Source organism: Cherax quadricarinatus, chromosome 63, assembly GCF_038502225.1.
Source record: "Cherax quadricarinatus isolate ZL_2023a chromosome 63, ASM3850222v1, whole genome shotgun sequence".
NCBI lineage: Eukaryota > Metazoa > Arthropoda > Malacostraca > Decapoda > Parastacidae > Cherax > Cherax quadricarinatus.
In genome coordinates, this window is record NC_091354.1 from 7,525,275 (window position 1) to 7,533,946 (window position 8,672).

The following is an 8,672-nucleotide window of genomic DNA, read 5'->3' on the forward strand; positions in this document are numbered from 1 at the left end:
TATCGCATTCTCAGAGGATTGGTGATCTTTTTTCTTGCCTTCAGGGGCGAGATGACAGGTGTAATTCTTCCACACTTTTGTTTACAATCATTGTACACTTGCTTTCCAATGATTGTTTAATTTTTGAAGGTCCGTATTCTGTGATGCTGTTTTCCTGAAAAGTTGGGTTAAAATTCTGCTTTCCTGAGATGGGTTAAATTTTGTTTTCCTGAAATGGGTTAGAATTCTGTTTTCCTGAGATGGGTTAGAATTCTGTTTTCCTGAGATGGGTTAGAATTCTGTTTTCCTGAGATGGGTTAAAATTTTGTTTTCCCGAGGAGATGGGTTAGAATTCATTCCCGTTTTAATGCAGATCGCGGGTCACAGGTGACAACAGTAATAAAAACAGAGACAAAACCGTAAGTTGCAGAATAATTTCATGGTGGAATAAGTTCTACCAGAGAAAAATGAAAGTCGCTAAAACGTGGCTGGTGCCAATCACAAATCTTTTTTCGTAAAGTCTGTGTATTTTGTGTTAAGCTTAATTCTCTGCGTAGAGCTTCATTAAGTCAAGACGTGATGAAGCTTATTCTGCGTCTTTGGTGTCATGCTTCGTGGCAATGAGTAATTTCGTCAAAAATGTCGGAGAATAAAATTGGTAATGTATTCTCATTTAATGTAATTATAAAGCGATAAAAATGAACATTTTTGAAGCTGGTTTTGTGGATGTGAAAAGATGTTAATAAAAATAGTGTTCTGAATCAAAATCCTAAGATCTTCTAGTACCAAATGGGACGAAGTTAAGAGAGGTAACAGAGTTTTTAAACAGCAGTGGTAAAAAGTATTATTTCAGAGCTATCACAGAGAAGGAGTTATAGAAAAGTAGCAGTAACTTCCCTATTGTGTATAAATGCACCTAGTTGGATGAATGTTACAATAGCCAGCTGGCCCAGCGATTAACGCAGTGTCCTGGAATTTTACAACTCACTTGCCATGGGTTCTAACCCCCACCCATGCCTTGTTTTTTTTTTCTAGCGGAAATGTTTTAATGAACAATATTGGAATCAAAACACACGCTATTCAGAGCTTCACGTACACACTAGTATATAACAGTAAGGCGCCTGTAATTTAAAGGAATACGATTACTATAATTTTATTTTTAATGATATTCGATACTATAAAATTCATCAAAAATCGCTGGAGTGGCCCAGCGCCACAATTTAACCCACTGATGCACCTGTCATCATTGACTGATGGCTCCCGCGCCCTAGTGAAGGGCTTATAATACCGGGCTAACCATTGTTGTCATCTACGAGCCGTTTAATACCAGGGTCCCCAACCTACGGCTGGAGGGTCGCATGTGGCTTCTGGGAACTGGGTGGAACCCTTACAGGAAATTATGAATTCACTTTTACGTAGGTTCCACACTGCAGTGTCAACAATTGCAAAATATTATTTTATTATTCATAAAAGATTACATAAATTACAAAATGTGGCCCTCTTTTAAATTTACTTTTTTTCAGTTTGGCCATTTCATACTAAAAGGTTGGGGACTACGACCATATGCTGATCCAGGTTGTTTGGGATCACAAAGGAATATACCGAGTGATCCAAGTCGTTAGAGCTGAGATGGGAATAATCATACACAGTTGTTTAATGATGTAATATAAGTAGGTTCATAGATCTATAATATTGTGTTCTTTATGTCCCTCATACCTGGAGGGTGTTCGGGGGGTTAACGCCCCTGCGGCTCGGTCCATGACCAGGCCTCAAAACTCTTGATATTTTTACGTAGCGCTGAGTGACCCTTTCTGATTTAAAGCTGTTCATAATAATAATAATAATAATAATAATAATAATAATAATAATAATAATAATAATAATTTATCATTATAATAATTAACATATTTGACCAGTCATCAAATAATGAATTAACTTGAATATCTACAAATGTTTCAAAAACAAATTGTCAAACTCTTCTGTCTTCGCTAACAAGTCTCTGGCGGTACCTTCACTCACAGTATAATTGTCACTGCTAAATGAACTCGTCCCTTGGGGCAAAATATATAAAGAGTGCCTCTGTAATGTCACTGACTGACCTTATCTCTCCCCCTCTGAGAGCCACCTGCTGTCTGGCTTAGAGAGGGGACAATACGAGATCACAAGACTTCCTGCCTCAATGTTTGGTGCTTTCCTGAGTTGGCATTGATCGCGTCCGGTGACTAGCTGACCTGACTTGTCGTGGTTTCTTCTTCGCTTGACCCTCCACTCTTCGATTTCTGCTTTATCTTACGTCTAGTTTCAGCTCAGCAGCGAAAGATTAGTTGCTGAAAACACAAGAGCAGCAACTGGAAACTTGATTGAGCTTTAATAAGGTTTGCATTTCGCCCTTGAGTGTCTTTGTCAATTAAAATTTCTCTGTATTCTCATCCCATTGTACTATGACAGTGCTGGATTAAAGAAGGGTCGGTCGGGGTGCGAGTCCCAGGGTCTCCAAGCAAGTGGGACCATTCCCAACACGGCAGGGTTTTACAACGGCAATTTGGGAACGATGCTGTTCAGGAAAAAAAATATTTTTCCCTTTCTTATAAGTTCATATCTTCTGCAGGGAAGACAAAGCTGAGTGTCACGATATAATAATAATAATAATAATAATAATAATAATAATAATAATAATAATAATAATAATAATAATAATAATAATAATAATAATAATAATAATAATAATAATAATAATAATATTATTATTATTATTATTATTATTATTATTATTAAAAATATTTATATATAATTTGACAGTGAAGGTTTAGTGGTTTTGGCCTCCACAAGTTGCTTGTCCTGGTGCCTCTCCCCACAAGCTGCTTGTCCTGGTACCTCCCCACAATTTGCTTGTCCTAGTGCCTTTCCCCACAGGTTGCTTGTCCTAGTGCTTCTCCCCACAAGCTGCTTGTTATGGTGCATTTCCACACAAGTTGCTTGTCCTGGTACCTCCCCACAATTTGCTTGTCCTGGTGCCTTCCCCCTACAAGTTTTTTGTCCTGGTGCCTCCCTCCACAAGCTGCTTGTTATGGTGCCTTCCCTCACAGGTTGCTTGTCCTGGTACCTCCCCACAACTTGCTTGTCGTAGTGCCTTCTCCCACAAGTTGCTCGTCCTGGTGCCTTCCCCCTACAAGTTGCTTGTCGTGGTGCCTCCCCCAACAAATTGTCCTAGTGCCTTCAAGAATAAGTTGCTTGCTCTGGTGTCCAAAAAAATCCTAATCCGATCCTGGGTTTATTTTCTAATCAGTCTTGTGTGAGAGTGTTCTCTGTTCAGTCTGGATTCCCACTGTATTTTGCTCAACTACTGTGGCTAATCCCTAACAAGCTCTGAAATCCCCCACCAAGGAGTGGGGGATTTCAGAGCTATCACAACTCTTACTCTTAATGAACGTTAGGCTGCCACCTTTGCTAAAAACGTCAAATGTGTGACTGTGAAGCCGGAGTGATAACTTTTGTTATTTGATGAAGAAGAAAAAGGCAAAATACCGTGACTGGAAGAATACACAAATAACCTGCACATTGGAAGCAGAGGCTTGCGACTACGTTTCGGTCCGGCTTGAATCATTTACAAAGTCAGACTATGTGACTTTGTAAATGGTGTAAGTCGGACCGAAACGTCGTCGTAAACTTCTCTCTATGTGCGGGTTATTTGTGTATTATGTGATTGCCTATATTAATATGTGATCGACGAATCTCCGTTTTGTGCTCGTCATAAAAAATTACCGTATTAACGCATTATAGCGTTATGCTAAATTATCACTCATTACATTTTGCCTGTAGACGACAATCTAACCTAAACTAGCCTTACCTAACTTAACCTAAATTACATATACCGAGAAATTTGCTTAAAATCATCCGTAAGATGATTTAGGAAAACGGGTTGAATATCAAGAAGTGAGAAAATATGTAACGCAGCCTTTATACACAAATGTGAATTTTAAGGCTAGTATTGGGTAGTTTAAAAAAAAAAAAAACTACCCTGGTATGGCTTGCTTGCAATCGTGTCATTACGATTTCGTAAGTCGTGGGTAGTTTATCGTGCACCCGCAGCTCGTCGGTCTTGAACTGACTCCACCGTGCATAGTTGCACCTTAATAGACATACTCAGAGCTGGCTAACTTAGCCAGATAAATAGTATTTACATATACTGTATATAATATTGGTCAATTATCATTAAGGAAATATTACTCATATTATTATTATTATTATTATTATTATTATTATTATTATTATTATTATTATTATTATTATTATTATTATTATTATTATTATTATTATTATTATTATTATTATTATTTTTATTATTATTATTATAATTATTATTGTTATTATTATTATTATTATTATTATTATTATTATTATTATTATTATTATTATTATTATTATTTTTAGTATTATAATTATTATTGTTATTATTATTATTATTATTATTATTATTATTATTATTATTATTATTTTTATTATTATTATTATTTTTAGTATTATTATTATAATTATTATTGTTATTATTATTATTATTTTTATTATTATTATTATACTTATTATTGTTATTATTATTATTATTATTATTATTATTATTATTATTATTATTATTATTATTATTATTATTATTATTATTATTATTATTACAGACATTTTACATAGTCACAGGTTCTTCAGACTGCAATATGTGGATGTCCTCTTAAGAAAATTACAATCTCTTATTACCACTAAAAACATTGGTCATTTTTTTGTTAATAATCTCATCAAGTAACACTTTATAGCATTGTCTATCACAACCACAACCTTCCTCACATTACACAGCTATAAACTTACACTATTTTTGTCCAATCCTTATATACCCAGCTTTATTTTTATATATTTTTACCTTATTTTAATGTTCCTTAAGTGACCTATCCTGTTACTTCATTTATGACCAAAATTCTTTTGTATATATGTTCCAATAATTTCATATAAATTATCCTATTATGTGTAACTACACGATCACCCGTTTGCGATTGTTATATATATATATATATATATATATATATATATATATATATATATATATATATATATATATATATATATATATATATATATATATATATATATATATATATATATATATATATATACACACAGTTTCATTAGTAACCACGGAACTGGTTTGGTTTGAACTCAAGGCAGCTCACTCGCCATGGGTTCAAACCCAACCCGTTCCGCGGTTTCTTTACAGTCGTGTTATTACGATTTCGTGAGTTTCATTGCTGTAATACACACCTTAGGCGTGACGAGGAAATGGGAATGAATACGTGCGAATGATAAGGGCAGTACATATGAGGATACGAACTGGAGCTAGACACAGTGATTACAAATTATAGTGAGATTGTAAGATAGAAAAGTTAGAGAGGTAAGGAAGGAACGAGAGAAAAGTAAGAGAAGGGGAAAGAAAAATGAAAATGAGAGGACAGGAATATAAGGGAGGGAACCAACGCTACGGAGCGAGCCGTGGGTAACGAGAGCAAGAGAGCGAACCCAGCGATAACGAACCCAGGCGAATGAACCCTGGAGAGCGGGCCAGGGAGGGCAGAAATGTCTGAGAATGCATTTGGAGGCCAGACAATGCTGCCAGACTTTCTATTTCAACCTCCTTCTGCAGCTTTACTGACTCAGAGATTTTTGGCCAACACAAACTTTTTAAACCAGCAGCAGACTGCTGTAGTATGTATCTTAATTTTCAGTGGAAACGCTCTCGTGGCTCTCCCTTTATTAATAGCAAATGTATAACTGTAATGTAGATTTCTTCTCCCCCTTCATATACATCATAGAATACTTTTTGTACTTCGCTTCGTCAACTGGATTTACGATAGTAGATACTTTACAATTTCTATATATAGGCATATCATGTATATCAGGGGATACTTATTCCCTGAGAGGGTTATCACAAGAAATATATTTTAAAATCAATTCTCGCACTATGAATGAAAGTTGGGTGGCTCAGTGTGTTTCATGGTTACGCTCGGCCTAAATTATTCACAATTCTTGCACTCTCCACCATCGATGAAACTTCTACTATTCAGTATTCCAAGTTATCCAGGATTCTTCTGTTATGTCTCGGGTTGTTGTCTGGAGATCTGTCTCCCCCATGTAGAGGACTTTAAATGTGTACTTTGTAAAGAATGAATAACAATAAGTGTAATGAACATCTGTCAATGTTAAGAAAAAACGGAGACAGAAACACAGAAAAATTGGGGTAGTGTGTATATTTTGATCTCTGGAAGAGGTCCTCTTAAACAGACTTGCTTAAAAATGAGCCTCTTGGAATTTGTTTAAGCAAACTTAATTTTTTCCGTGTTTCTCTTGCCAGGTGGGTGTTTTTTCAAAATTCTACATCATTATTTTATTAACTGTGTACAAAAGCGACAATTAGATGAATAAGACACGTGCAACGCGTGGGCACTTTCATTACAGAAATTTTTTTAGATCCCTCTAGCCTGATGACACAAACACCACTTAATAAGGCTTTGGGAGTGATCACCTCAAACTATTTCACGTTTTTCAATGTCTCCAGTAAAAAGTCGCTGTATTGGACTAATAAAGCCACTGGCTGGAGAAAAGTCCCCGTAATAAAGGGACTCAAGAGTTGCACATATGTCTATTTTTTACAGCATTGCTATCTATATTCTTGTGAAATTTTGGGAAAGCACGAAGAGAGGGGAAGTCAACTTCGCATTCTTGGTTCTGGAGTTGCTGTAGGATCCTGGAGGCTGACAAACGTGTTTACAAACGTTGCGAATACCAAACATCTTCAGTAGCAGCATTTCACTCAGGTATTGATTTTCGATAAGATGTCCTCATAACACGCGAGCACAACATGTAAGGGTCGGATGTTTCCATAACCTGTGAGCACATGTCAAGGCTGGATGTCTCCACTATATGTGAACACAACATACAGAGGCTGGATGTCCTCGTAGCACATGAGCCCAACAAGTGAAGGTTAGATATCGCCTAGAATCTAGATACTCAAAGCTGAAACTTCGTAATTTGCCCACACGTGACTATATTTTTTTTAAATGCATCTAAATATGCCTAGACGTAGCTAAACGTGTGTACATGCGAGTGTCTAAAGTTCACTTTACGTTCTGCAGTGTATGAAGTGTTTCCTAACCATGTTTATAAGTGTCTACACTCGTAAATGTGTTAACATATGTCTAAGATCACCTATACGAGTTTCCATTATTGTTTCAGCTTGATAACTGAGAAAAAGTTGGCAGAAGTCCCTGTATAAGACGTGGCAGGAGGACCAACACAAACGTATCTCCTGAACTTCACGATCAGCAGACTGAGGATCAAGCCTCTACCACGTCTTACGCTGAATGACCCACTTGAGTTTAGCGCCTTTTAATTATTATATGTTAATATATCGTGATTATTATTTACGATTATAATCTAATCTATTGGACTCTTTTTTTTGTAAGGAATGATAATTTCTTTGAACTCTAAAGTTAAAGGTGTGAGTTCTGGCAGCAAGAATAAGTATGATGGTGTACGAGACTGAGAATGCATCATCAAAGAGTCTAAGAGAGCAAGCGAAGTATCGGAGAGAGAATAAATTCCTTGAGACAGTCTAGTCTGATGATATAATGTTCATAAAATTCTTGCTACGAGAAATCCGGGATAAGAAGAGAAATTTGCGAGGAAAGTAGGAGAGAGTAACAAAGAGGAAGAGAGAGAGACTGGGGAGAGGGAGTGTTGGGGTTGGGACGCTTGATGGATTGGGAGAGGGAGGGATGGAGAGAGGGATAGAGTGAAAGAGGGAGTGAAAGAGGAAGTGAAAGAGGGAGTGAAAGAGGGAGTGAAAGAGGGAGTGAAAGAGGGAGTGAAGGAGGGAGTGAAAGAGGGAGTGAAAGAGGGAGTGAAAGAGGGAGTGAAAGAGGGAGTGAAAGAGGGACTGAAAGAGGGAGTGAAAGAGGGACTGAAAGAGGGAGTGAAAGAGGAAGTGAAAGAGGGAGTGAAAGAGGGAGTGAAAGTGGAAGTGAAAGTGAAAGCGAAAGTGAAAGAGGGAGTGAAAGAGGGAGAAAAATAGGGAGAGAGAGAGAGGGAGAGAACGAGAAAGAGAGGGAGAGAAGGAGAGAGAAAGGGAGAGAGAGACAGAGGGAGCACACGCCTTCCTAACACATACACACACACACGCCTCCCAGTGCTGGTAGCGGCAACACGCTCTCCTTAGTGTCTGTCTGTGTGTTGGTGCCACATAGTGTGGCTCTCGTCCCGTGTGTTTTGCCACACCGTGTCTCTCTCGTAGTAGTGTCATGCCAGCCCCATTAATGTTTAATACAACCTTTCCACGCGAAAATTGCTCTAAATTTTCTAGATATTTAAAAAATGCGTAACTAATGCTTACTGAATCACGAAGAAAGCATAGAAGAAATTAATTATTGAACAACTGGCAAGCTGAACTTGTAAGGACAACAGCCAAGGCGTAAGTGTGGGGCGCTGAGAAAGATGATCCAGCCAGAGCGTAGGCCGGCGAGCGTATCAGCATCCATACTGTCAACATCCGTACTGTCAGCATCAGTGAGGAGACGAGATGCCACACTGAACCCTCCACCACACACACCACCCTAAACCGCAACACTACTTTTTCACTTTTGCTGCCAAACCTGCTGATC

The 8,672-nt window shown here is 37.4% G+C and overlaps 1 protein-coding gene across 1 annotated transcript in view; it reads left to right on the forward strand.

The window, feature by feature from the left end:
* Positions 1-8,207: 8,207 nt before the first annotated feature.
* LOC128698202 (uncharacterized) overlaps positions 8,208-8,672 on the forward strand; it is a 123,364-nt gene continuing 122,899 nt past the window's right edge. The window contains exon 1 of the mRNA XM_053790340.2: positions 8,208-8,672. This exon is cut by the window's right edge and continues 157 nt beyond it. The gene's annotated coding sequence lies outside the window, so the exon portion shown is untranslated.